This window comes from Perna viridis, chromosome 5 (assembly GCF_037379345.1).
Source record: "Perna viridis isolate PV_CMFRI_1.1 ecotype Kerala chromosome 5, ASM3737934v1, whole genome shotgun sequence".
In the NCBI taxonomy this organism is placed as follows: domain Eukaryota; kingdom Metazoa; phylum Mollusca; class Bivalvia; order Mytilida; family Mytilidae; genus Perna; species Perna viridis.
The window spans coordinates 32,232,437-32,244,874 of NC_142449.1; the positions used below are offsets into that span (position 1 = coordinate 32,232,437).

Genomic DNA, 12,438 nt, shown 5'->3' on the forward strand with positions numbered 1-12,438 from the left:
TCAGCTTGAATTTAAGTACTCGAAATTTTAACGTTTGCCATCCGCCTCGGCGGGATGGCACATATAACGATGCATTCTACTTTCGTTTTACTATGAAGCCTGTAATTAAAGTGTTCATTTTTGGAAACTACTAAGATAATAGCAGTGTACAGTAAGCTAAAAAGGGGTTTTGTCTGTCTTTTTAAAACAAATTCTAGCCCCGTGCGGACCCGGGTGTCAAAAGAATAGACGGCAGCAGCGTCAGGCTTGTTGTAAAAAGCAAACAAATAGTGCTTAGAACCTTGACCGGTGGCCGGGGCGCTCTGCCCACAGAGCAATAGGGTTGTGTGTTCAAGGTGTACATGGGATAACCCTGGCATGTTACATTCTCAAATCGTTAGGCAAAAATACTGAAATCCCGACTGCACATCATAAAAGTGCAATTTGTTGGGAAAGATACCACGCTCATCGCACGTTACAGAACCCTGTGTGGTATTCAATCGGAGTAGGAATCTTTGCTCTCCACCACAAGATGCTAAATTAACCGACCCTACCCACCACTCGCTATTTCCAGTAGCAATCAACATTTTTATACCCTATTATCCTTGTATCCACCCTTTTTTTGTTTTTATGTTCATCGCTTGGATATTCTTAAAGTTTATATTTAATTGCACATATCTTTAAATGACAAAAGATTATCTGAAAACGAATTGTTCGAAATCAACTTGATAACGTGATCTTTGAAAATTTTATAAGATATTACTAAGACAGGATTTATAAAGGGTTAATCTTATCCGTGCACCGACAGTTTATACCAGCATCAATTAAATCTAAGCGTGTAGTTTACACACTTTAAGTAAAGTGAAACTATCAAAATCACTACATATTCCGTCCATCTGAAAATAGAAAAAAATAACATACATGTATATGTTATTATATTATATACTTTACAGCGATTAAAAAAAAAAATGATAAAATCAACGAGATACATATTTGAGTTGTTCCTTTGCTGAATGAGAAACTTTTACTGCCATAAAAAAGTTTTGTTGCGCAACGGAAAATACTAACAAAAACATGTATTGTTTTTGTAAAGAAGTTGTAGTTCCCCAAACTTGTGGCGTGTTTGTGCATATCACACATACAAAGCATAATTTGAATTGCCTTTTAATATTTTTTTTCCCAAAATCGTTGACAGTTGTGTAGAACAGCACAGCGGCTCATCCCTATCACATCGGAAGTTACTCCCCAAAGAAAACCTCGAGGTTGAAGACTCCGATTTTTCAACAAGCCATCACACGATTAAGAACAGAATGTTTATTTCATTTATGTAATTAACAGGTAGTTAAAAGTGTTCATTTTTTAAAACTACTAAGATAATAGCATTGTACAGTAAGCTAAAAAGGGGATTTTGTCTGTCTTTTTAAAACAAATTCTAGCCCCGTTCGGATCATAGTACGTGTCAAAAGAATAGACGGTAGCAGCGCCAGGCTTGTCGCTAAAGCCGACTTAATAGTGCTTAGAACCTTGTACATGGGGTAACACTGGCACGTTACATTCTGGGATCATTAGGCAAATATACGGATATCCCGACCGCACATCATATAAGTGCAACTTGTTGGGAAAGATACCACGCTCCTCGCACGTTACAGAACCCTGTGTGGGGGTCCGTCTAAACACCGCAAAGACCGATCTTAGTGCACTAAGACCATAAGAGTTGCACGAAGACCAAGAAAAGAGCCCCGTACAGGTCCGGATGTTAAAAGAATAGGCCTGCAGCAGCGCTAAGCTTGTCGGAAAAAGCGACTTGATAGTGCTCAGAAACCTAGCCGGGGGCTAGGGCGCTCTGCCCACAAAACAACTGGGATGTGTGCCCCAGGTGGTGGAATGGGGGTACCCCTGGCGTGTTACATGCTGGGGTTGTCAGGCTATAATACAGAAAACCTGACCGCAAACCATAATGGTGCACCGTGTTGGGAAAGATGCCACGTTCCTCGCACGTTAAAGAACCCTACTGTGGTATTCTTCCGTGGTATAATTGCCCGACCCTACCCACCTCTCCCTATTTCCAGTGGCAATCAAAATTTGTCGACCCCATTGCCCTTGTGTCCCATCCCTTTTTCATTTCATCATCATTTCATGTTCATTTTTATCATCAATTTCATGTTCATCGTCTGAATATAGCTGAAATATTGCTGCTCGGACGTTAAACCCCAACAAACAAACAAACAAAACAAACCAGTAAAAGACAATTTTCACAAGTAAAAGTACTACCAGTGGAAATGACATGTAAAACTGCACGTAATGCTCTAAGTTAATTATAAAAAAGTAATTACATCGTCAGATTTTAGACTTCTTTTGTACAAAGTTTTTCCGGCACGTCAGCCATTACGTGGGTAACATACCCTGACCTGGACTCTTTGATGTCTACAATTGGGTGTGGATATTTTTATTTATTAGTTGAACATTGGTTCAAAATATTGAAAATCAGACGTGTAGACATCCGGTAGTGCCTAGGTTTTCATTTATTATTCAATTGTAGATAATTTATTCATTAAATATTTCATGTAATTTAAAATCGCAAGAGTAAAAATTGAGGAAATGATGTGAAAAATGAAATCCCTTAAAAATTTATTCAGCTTGAGCAATAAAAGTAAATGCATGCATTTTCATCAATTTGAAATAAAAAACAACATAAATATATATGAGAATTCGCTTGTTCCTAATTAAAATCAGCCATGCGGACATCCGACAGTGACTATGTTTTCATTTACCAGTATTATAACTATATAGGGCAACCATCGATAATTTATTATTTCATGTACTTTAAAATCATAAAAGGATATCGTTTTTTTTCCGAACTGACGAGTGATTTTAATACATATTATTACTTGAAGAAATGACATGTTCTTGTTATTGAAATGCATCAGAATGAGGTTAAAGGAAATTTGAAAAAGTTGTTTCTGTCTGATTTTTCTTTTAGTTTCATAGTTCTTCCAAAAATATAGATATGATGATTAATTGGATAGAGTAAAAAACCGAAACATGATCATAAGTGCCGAAGAACCCCTAGAATTAACAGTTAAATCTCAAGATATTATTATACTTTGGTCATTTACAATAACCAATTGGTTACATATTTATCTTATAGATTTTCTCAACAGTTTATAGCAATTTTCAAATAATTTTTAAATTTATCAGTATTTTGGCCTAAGAAAATCCGAGAGCGGAACTAAAGGCTTTATTTCACATGTGAAATTTAGAAATTTATTATACATGTACAGGGAAAATTCCATAATTTATTGTGATCTATATCATAAATACATTGACATCAATTTGTGTTTTACGTCTGTGTGTTTACCAACAGAAGTAAGTTCTAGAGATGAAATCGCTATGTACCCGTGGTCTTTGTCCCCACAAACAGAAAACTTTGCACAAATGACTAAATATCTAACTATTCGATGACTATTTCTATGTATAATTAGGTGCAACATATGCATTTTTAGATACCTAATTCGGTGGTGGTACTTTTATTTGAGAAAAACATCATATTATTGGTCTTAGTACAACTGTTATTGTCTTAGTGCACTAAGACCGGTCTTTGTGGTGGTTAGACTGACCGCCTGTGTGGTATTCAATCGGAGTAAGAACCTTTGCGCTCCGCCACAGGATGCTAAATTACCCGATCCTACCCACCACTCCCTATTTCCTGTGGCAATCAAAACTTGATTTATAAAGGGTTAATCTTATCCGTGCACCGACAGTTTATACCAGCATCAATTAAATCTAAGCGTGTAGTTTACACACTTTAAGTAAAGTGAAACTATCAAAATCACTACATATTCCGTCCATCTGAAAATAGAAAAAAAATAACATACATGTATATGTTATTATATTTACAGCGATTTAAAAAAAATATATAAAATCAACGAGATACATATTTGAGTTATTCCTTTGCTGAATGAGAAACTTTTACTGCCATAAAAAAGTTTTGTTGCGCAACGGAAAATACTAACAAAAACATGTATTGTTTTTTGTGAAGAATCTGTAGTTCCCCAAACTTGTGGCGTGTTTGTGCATATCACACTTACAAAGCATAATTTGAATTGCCTTTTAATATTTTTTTCCATAATCGTTGACAGTGCGGTAGAACAGCACAGCGGCTCATTCCTATCACATCGGAAGTTACCCCCTCCTCCTTTCCAAAGAAAACCCCGAGGTTGAAGACTCCGATTTTTTAACAAGTGATACATGATTAGGAACAGGATGTTTATTTCATTTATTTAATTAACAGGAGCCCTGGAGCGTCAATCAATCGTGTGTGCTCGCGTTGTGTATGTAAATGAACGTTTACAGCTCACCTGTCGGGTCTGTCAATAAACATAATATGTAGATATACATAGTGAAGAATGTTGTTTGAGTCGTGCGTAACAATGCTTTTCCTCCACAGCTTGCAGAAGAAGTTAGCTGAGACACTAACATAGCTGTACACAGCACATGTGGTTGCACTGCAGGGTAAGAAACTGATGGACGCTGTAAAATGCTACCACAGTGGAGACGATTATGGGCTTCTGTTAAATCGAATTACCTGTTTTTTTGTTATTTTTTTTGGGTTGTTTTTTTCTTCTTTTTTTTATTTTATATTCATAAAACTTGAAATAACTTGTAATTGATTAATAACTCCTATAATGTTTGCTCCTGAGAGAGTGAGTTTTTGTATGTTGTGTCACTCATCTAATTTCCCCTTTTTATTCTTAAAATGAAATTTGTCATTGTGAAAAGCTAGGATTTAAAAGTTATTACATAGTATTCGCTTGAGAATATATGCATGTACAATTTACGTATTGACCATAGAGTAGTGACTTCAAGTAGTAAAGCTATTCAATGTATTATATACAGTCCTTGATACAGTCCTATAAGATGAAAAGGTATTGCGGTTACTGAAGTACGTGTTTACAAAATTATTTTTTAAGTAAAACTGAAATATTTGTTTGAGAATATACTTTGTAAAGTTAATTTCAGACGTTAAATTGTAATTATAAGGTCATCCAGATTTCTTTTTTACAGTTTGGTTGAATATTATAATTTTCTTTAGTACTGCACAATCATAGACCTGTAACTATAGGTCTATGGCACTACCCGTGGAGACATGTAATGCAGTAGGTAGCTGTCGAATACTAGTAAATAAAATCATTAGAAACAACGTGTGCATGCAAACATCTATAGAATGTATAAGAGTCATAAAATTTTTCCAGTCTTGTATAATACCGATTTTTTTCTTCGAAAGATCACCCATCAGTTAGGAATCTATGGACCCGACCGCAGTTGACACTTTTAATGTGCACAATGTATTCGTAATAGATAAATAAGTAAAAATCGCACGTACAGTACTAGTGTACAGCCGAATCTGTTCGAATCTGCTTAAAAATATGACATACAGAAAATCGGAATTTCACATGGTTGTCTTACTGTAAAAAAAAAACAAACAAACAAACAAAAAACCAATACACATCCAAAAATACAGCATAAACCTTTCTGTCTACTGGCCCGAGACAATTAAGCAATGACACCAGTATTTTAAAATCTAGCAAGTGATATTATAATTATATAAGAGGATGGAATTCCACATTCGTCTATACTCTGCTCTCATGCGTATAGTTCCAAGTTAAAACATTTATTCCTGAGAAATACCCGTTAACTACCCGGCTCCTATATAACTGTTTTAATTTACAACGACATAAAGTCTATACTTTTTTGTAGTGGTGATATCTATTGTTCATAATTTTATATTTCATTGTTACACCACAAAAATTCTTGTTGTTGTACATTGAATCCAACACCTTTTAGCATGTTCACGTTTTAATTTTACAGATTACCGCGCTTTAGGTCTCAGTATCGTATTAATTTTCCCATAGACTTCTATAGTGAAGTGCATATTTTTAGGATTTAAAAAAAAATATGCAAATTAATTCAATAAAACTTTCACTTATGTACCATTTCTAAGGACATGTGAAAAAATAATTTCCCGCAAAGAAAATAGGGTGAGTCCACGAAGATCGGACAGAAAAGTAGTTTTGAACTATAAATAGCCATTTTCCCTACTTTCACTTTCGTTTTGCACTCACCAAACCAACCTTTTCAGTGGAACATTTTTATGATATTATGTTAGATTTTCTTTTAAAAAAGTTCTTCATCTTACAGTGTGATGTTTGCTCTATTTTATAAGTCATTGTTCATATCTTTTGACAAAACATTAGTTTGTCGAGAGGCAAAAAGAAAATGCACTATATTTTTATAGCATCCATGTTTTGAGGAATCAAGGGGAGCTCCTGGATTTCTGGGTTTTGAGACTAAATCAGTTACGATTCATCATATATCTCGATTTCAAATTTGTGTGTTTTAATTGAATCGAATATTGCAGACTTAATCCCATATTTTCAAGCCAAAATTTAACAAGAAAGGCTTACATCCAGGAGCTTCCGGGGGGGGGGGCTTTGCCCCACCCCACCCCCCAGACTCCCTACGAAGGGTTGCCGTGGACCCACTGGGGCCTTAAGCGGCCCCAGACCCCTTGCTGAATTTATTTGGTAACTTCTACTTTCTGTAAAGAACCTCCGGCTTGAAAAATTAATGAAACCCCTGATGGTTATATATCTCTATAGACTGAAATATATATGTACATGTACATGGATGAATTGTTTCTTTTACTTTTCAATCAAATTTCTTAGAACTGCCAGACTATCAAACTGTCAGACCATCAACCTGTTGGAATAAAGAACTGTCAGACCATTGGTACAGCCCATTTTATTTAATTGTATTTAAGATGTGAATTCAAAAAACATTTTTTAGATAACCATCTGTAATCAAAAGATAGAAGAATTTAATTTATGAATATGATTATGCATAACCAAGTTGATTTATTTAAACAATTAAGAAAATAGGTACTTCATGATTGTGGCACTGGATACAAAACATATTTTAGTAATTCATTCATTTACATTGTACGTGTAAGCACAGGGTTTTAATCTTGTTTCTTTTTTATTTATAGTTGCAATCTACATGTATTGCTGAAGCTATAAAAGACATTTTGACATATCCGACTTCTTTAGAATTACATAAAGGGCATTGCCTATCCTGATATAGTACATTATGCCAGCATAGTACTATCAAAATACAACTGTGCATCGACCTTTGAAATGCCAAAGTCTTAGAATATAATTTCAGCAAGAAAGCCTAATGAAGGAAACACTCAAACGACATGCACACGTTTTAAATTCCATGACACAACAGATTATGAAAGCAACGTATGAATATATACATGTATGTTGCAGCATAACAATGGGGATAACTGAAGTCTTACAAGCAGTAGACAAGTGCACGTACAAATGCAATTATACATGAACATATAGGTAAACAGTTTGCCTGAACCCATATTATTGTACATTATTACATGCATGAATGTTCATGAATAATACATTAATACTCCTTTGTGTACATGTACATCTGGTTTTCATTTTTAAGACAGGAACAATAAAAATGACGAAGGTATGAAAAAATATTGTGTTGATCGTTCTTTTACTTCTTAGATTAGTAAGGGCAATATACACGGTACAAAGAAATTGTAGTATTTTCATTGATAATTTAAATAGGAGGGTAAAAATGATATTCAGTTCTTTATGCAGAAATTGCATTGTAAGAAATATATGTACATGTATGTGGCTGTGTTTCCTGACTGCAAGGCTTTAATTTAAAACATGGAATTGTACATACAGTGTATCAGTACATGTACTGGTATATAATTTTAAGTTATCAATTGAATTGTATGTATGGAATATAGGTTAGAATTTACTGAAAATCTTGAAAAGGTTAGTATTGTCGGCTATAGGAAAATAAATAATACTGCTTTTCCTATACCTGATTGCAGGGTAGGAAACTCATTCAAATTCTAGCCAGTCCTGAAGACAATTTTTCAATGTATTTACTATATGGCTTTATAGATTTTTGTTGAAATTGGTCAGCCCTGTCAAAAAAGTCTCGGGCTGGCGCGCAGGCTACTATTTCTAACTCTGCTAAATGGTGTTTTTCAATTTTTCAACACATGAACTGCAACATCTTGATAAGTGTATTACTATGGAAAAAAAATCACCGGATAAGTTTCTGAGGACACCACTTCATGGTGTAAACACACACTTTACACCTGCATGACTTTATATGGAAGTTTTCAATGTAGGTGCACACTCTTTATGTATATTTGAATGTAAGAATCACTCACTGAATGTATTTTTGCTCCTTTCAATTGACATTTTTTCTAGAAATAATGTATTTATACAGATCTTGAGGATTTTGAGAAAAAAACAGTTATTTCCCCTTACATATGGTCCCTTAATATCAGATTCATTCATGTAGACCTTTTTTAAAGGTGCAAATTACTGTTACTATTTGATATGGGGTAGACATCGCCTAAATCAGCGAGCATCGTGAGATTTACCATGCATTGTCTGTGCAAGACTTGTAAAAATAATAAAGGATATTACAAAGGGGGGGTGATCAGCCCGGATGAAATGTTTGCCTCGCAAGTGCAATATTTTTATTTTTATTTAAGCAGCAAGCAAAATGAATATTTCTATTTGAAAAACAAATAAAAATATATAGGTTAAGATTACATTTCAGTAAAAAAAAATCATCTTTCTGATAGTTTTCAAGTCTTTTTCTAATTTGTTATACTTATTTAAAGAAGTGAATGTTATGTTTATAAAATCTTCGGGAAACATGTGAATATAAGAATGTGTATCTCCGCTGCTTAACCTGGAAGCCCGGGTAATATTTTCTTTCCACAAGTTTCTCTCAAATATAACCCTGGGTCACCAGTGACGTCTTATATTTTTTTACTGAAATATAATTTTAACCTATATATTTTTATTTGTTTGATTGAAGGAAATGATGAATTTTCTCCATAAGGACAGTCACTTTTTGTTATTTCTGGGACATGACTTTTATTTTCATAAGTATATTGGGGAACCTAAAGGGAAATTTAGAAAGTACACATAATAACGGTAGAGCTTGCACTGCTTCGTGGCGCTCGCTATAAATATTGTAGTTTACGACAAATCTGGAATAACAATTTTTATCATACTTTAGTCATATTTCTTCTTGTAAACCTGAATTGTCTGTTACTCAGTCCGAGGCCTAATTGTCATAGCATAAAACATATGAATTTCATGATTTTTGGTAATATGGTGGCAAATTGTGAATTTTTCATGTTATAAATACAGTATTCTGTCTTTCATAGGTTTAAGCAATCAAGAATAGATGTCAATTGCCAGGTTTTAGAGGTTAGACTGAAGAACTGTGCCCTGCCATTGCACCACAGCTTTATGTATTTTGACACTTGATTTGAAAATAACCTTCTTGAAAGATTTATGTAAGCATTTTTATTTGTTAGCGTATACCACACTATCATATTGTGTAGTTAAAATGCTGATTTTATGCTTTACCAGAAAAAAAAACAAACTGCATTTTAGTTAAGAATATGTTTTTCATTAACTTATTTCCCAAGGCCAATGGCAAGATGTGATAAAAATAAGCAAATCTTACAGTGTTATATATTGTGGCTATGTTTCTCTAGGAATTACACTACTTTATTAAACTAATGATGAAACAAGGGTGTATTTTGTTCAGCTTTCATTATTTATGTAATGAACACAATGTAATTTATTTATTTTTTTTGCAGTAGGGGAAAAAAACTGTCTTGCATGATGCGCACATTGATTCTGATATGCCCTGGCAAGGATCAAACCAAAGTACGAGAGCTCTGTAACTCCTTATTTGTGTAATAAAATGGATAAACTTAGTGAAAAAACACTTTTACTGTTGGTTCATTCTGATAAGTGGAGGTAAAGACACTGTTTTTTTCCAGCTGAAAAGATCTTTTGTAACAAACTTCGACAAAAAGTATGATATATCCTTTTGTTAGCTAGGAAAATGTAGGGCAAAAATTTAGTTTTAAATGTAATATGTGTACCTTATTTTTTAAGGCTGTAATTCTATACCTACATATTTTGCCAACTATACAATTTTGTTGGTGCACATACATGTACATTGTAACATACATGCACATTTCCTTGAAAAAAAGAAACTAATAAAAATAAGAAAAATGGCATTGCTATTAAGGTTATCATTTCATTATTTTCTGGAAGTACATGTATGTATTACTGCATACATTGTACATATTGGTATCACCTTGTCTGTCTTTCTGTGAGAATATTTTTACTTAAAATTATTCCGCTCCAAGGGGATGGATTTCAAATTTTATATGAGGATTTATAAATGTACATTTAAAATGTAAGTAAGAAGCAAGTTGTTCTCCAATGTCACCTTTCTGTATGAGTTAGGGTATACCTAGCACTACACTGCATTTCATGAAGATATCTAAAATTTACATATGTACATGGCACGTTTATATGTTAAATTTATTTACAGGCATCAAAGTTGAATTGAATGGATCTGTACTGCAGTCTGGCTTGTAAACATTAGCTACTAGATTATGCTCTTGATGTAATAAGGATTCAGGTATTTAAAACATGTTCTTATACTCCCTGCAAACAAAGTTAGGGAATATATTGGAATCTCTCTGTCTGTCTGTCTGTCTGTCTGTCCAACTGGCCACAGTTCTTGTTAGCACAAATCCTAAACCGCGGAAGGGATTTTGATGAAACTTTAAAGGAAAGTTTGAATCCTTTGTAGATGTACATGAAGGAATATAGTTACAGTTACGGACTCCAAAGGGAGGTAATCCAACTTAAGGGTTTTTATACTGAGCATTGCATGCGTGGCAAATGATAGACTTTCAATCAAACTGGAATAGGTATCAGATAGGTCCAAAGAAATTGATCAAGGTAGTGAATTCAAATAAAAAAGAATTATTTACAGTATTTACATGAAGGTACAGTACACTGAATTATTTTTTTAAAAAATGGACAACATCACTGTTTACCTATCCTATCTCTCCCCCTTTCAGCTGTTGTCCCTTTTAAGCTCACCTGGCCAAAGGCTTTATGAACTGTTGGCATCATTTAGCAGCCCTCTTTGTTAACAATGTTTTAAACTCTTCTCTTATGACACTAATGGACCAATTAGAACCAAACTTGGTATTAATGTTTCTTGGGGTATTCTGCTCAGAACTGTTGTGTGGAGTTTTGATTCCTTAAATAACATGGCCACCATTACTAAAAATAGAAAATAGGGATAAGACAGAAGTAGTTTGCACATATCTCCAAAACCATTATGTTTAGCTAAATTCTGACATCACTTGAAAATGTTTAGAATGGTGAGATCTATCTCTTGTCAAATTTTCATTTTAATCTGTTAAGCCATGTTGAAGTAATTACCCTTTTTTAATGTTTTGTCCATATTTTTAATGTTGTTTCTTTCAAAAATCTTCTCTTTTGAAACTACCAGTCCAATAAGAACTAAATTAAGTATGAATATTCATTAACTTATTCTATGTAGATCTGATGTGGGGATTTTTGACCCATGGAAAATATGACCGCTGTTACTTAAGATAGGACAAAGAGGTCAGTCAGAAGTTTTTCTCTTACAAGTACATGTATATATCCAAAACTGAAAGGTTTAGCCAAATTCTTTCATTACCAAAATGATCCCTATCATAAGGCCTACAAATGTCTTTTGGGATCAAGTTGTCAGACAACTTCTTATTAGAGTTATTGCCTTGAAAAGACAAACATTTTTTAGCAGTTTTTAGCCAATATCTTGAAAACTATCGTAGAAAGAAACTTTCAATTAATGAAATGATCCTTATGAAAAGTTGTATCAAAGTGTACATGAGTTAAAATTGTTGGATGACTCCTTGTTAGAGTTATTGCCCTTGAAAGGCGAAAATTTAGCTAGGTGAGTAATTCAAATCCTGGGAGCCTCTTATTTTCTAAAGCTTGCTGATAATGAGTTGATTTGTTGTATTTGAGTCTACCATGATGAGTTACAGATCAAGTTTAAGTTTTGTTGCACTTCACTGATTTTTTCAGAATTAGGGGCCTTGGACTTTGCAAATTTTACAAAAATTAAAGTTTTTCAGACACTTGCAATTAATGGGCTGATTGTTGGTGTATAATGCGACTATGATGTATGGTTTTGACATAGTTTTCTGGATGTATATGTAAATATGTCTGAAAAAAAAAACAAGATTTAAAATTCTCAGCATTTTTTTGCTAAATTATGTAAAAGTATGGCACCATTTTGACTTCTTTACAATGAACTAATGCCACAAATGATTAGTTATGTTTTTAACTACTTTTACTAGAAAGTTGATATTTTTGGGCAATATTCATAGCTTAATGCCTCTTCACCTTTAGAATTTGGACCTTTTATTTAATTTGGTTTTCATTGGGGTTAAAAGGGATGAAGTTTAACTTTATTTTGATTTTAAAAAAAAATAGTTCTTTTGGA

At 33.6% G+C, this 12,438-nt stretch overlaps 1 long non-coding RNA gene across 14 annotated transcripts in view; it reads left to right on the top strand.

The window, feature by feature from the left end:
* Positions 1 to 12,438, top strand: part of LOC148617102 (uncharacterized) — a 37,877-nt gene that overhangs the window by 19,101 nt on the left and 6,338 nt on the right. For 5 of the 14 annotated variants that reach the window (XR_015922413.1, XR_015922401.1, XR_015922400.1 and 2 more), the window contains 4 exons: positions 7,025 to 7,385; positions 9,266 to 9,397; positions 9,707 to 9,776; positions 10,456 to 10,545. This is a non-coding gene — a long non-coding RNA (uncharacterized LOC148617102). The other 9 variants (XR_015922402.1, XR_015922409.1, XR_015922405.1 and 6 more) reach the window with 6 other exon arrangements.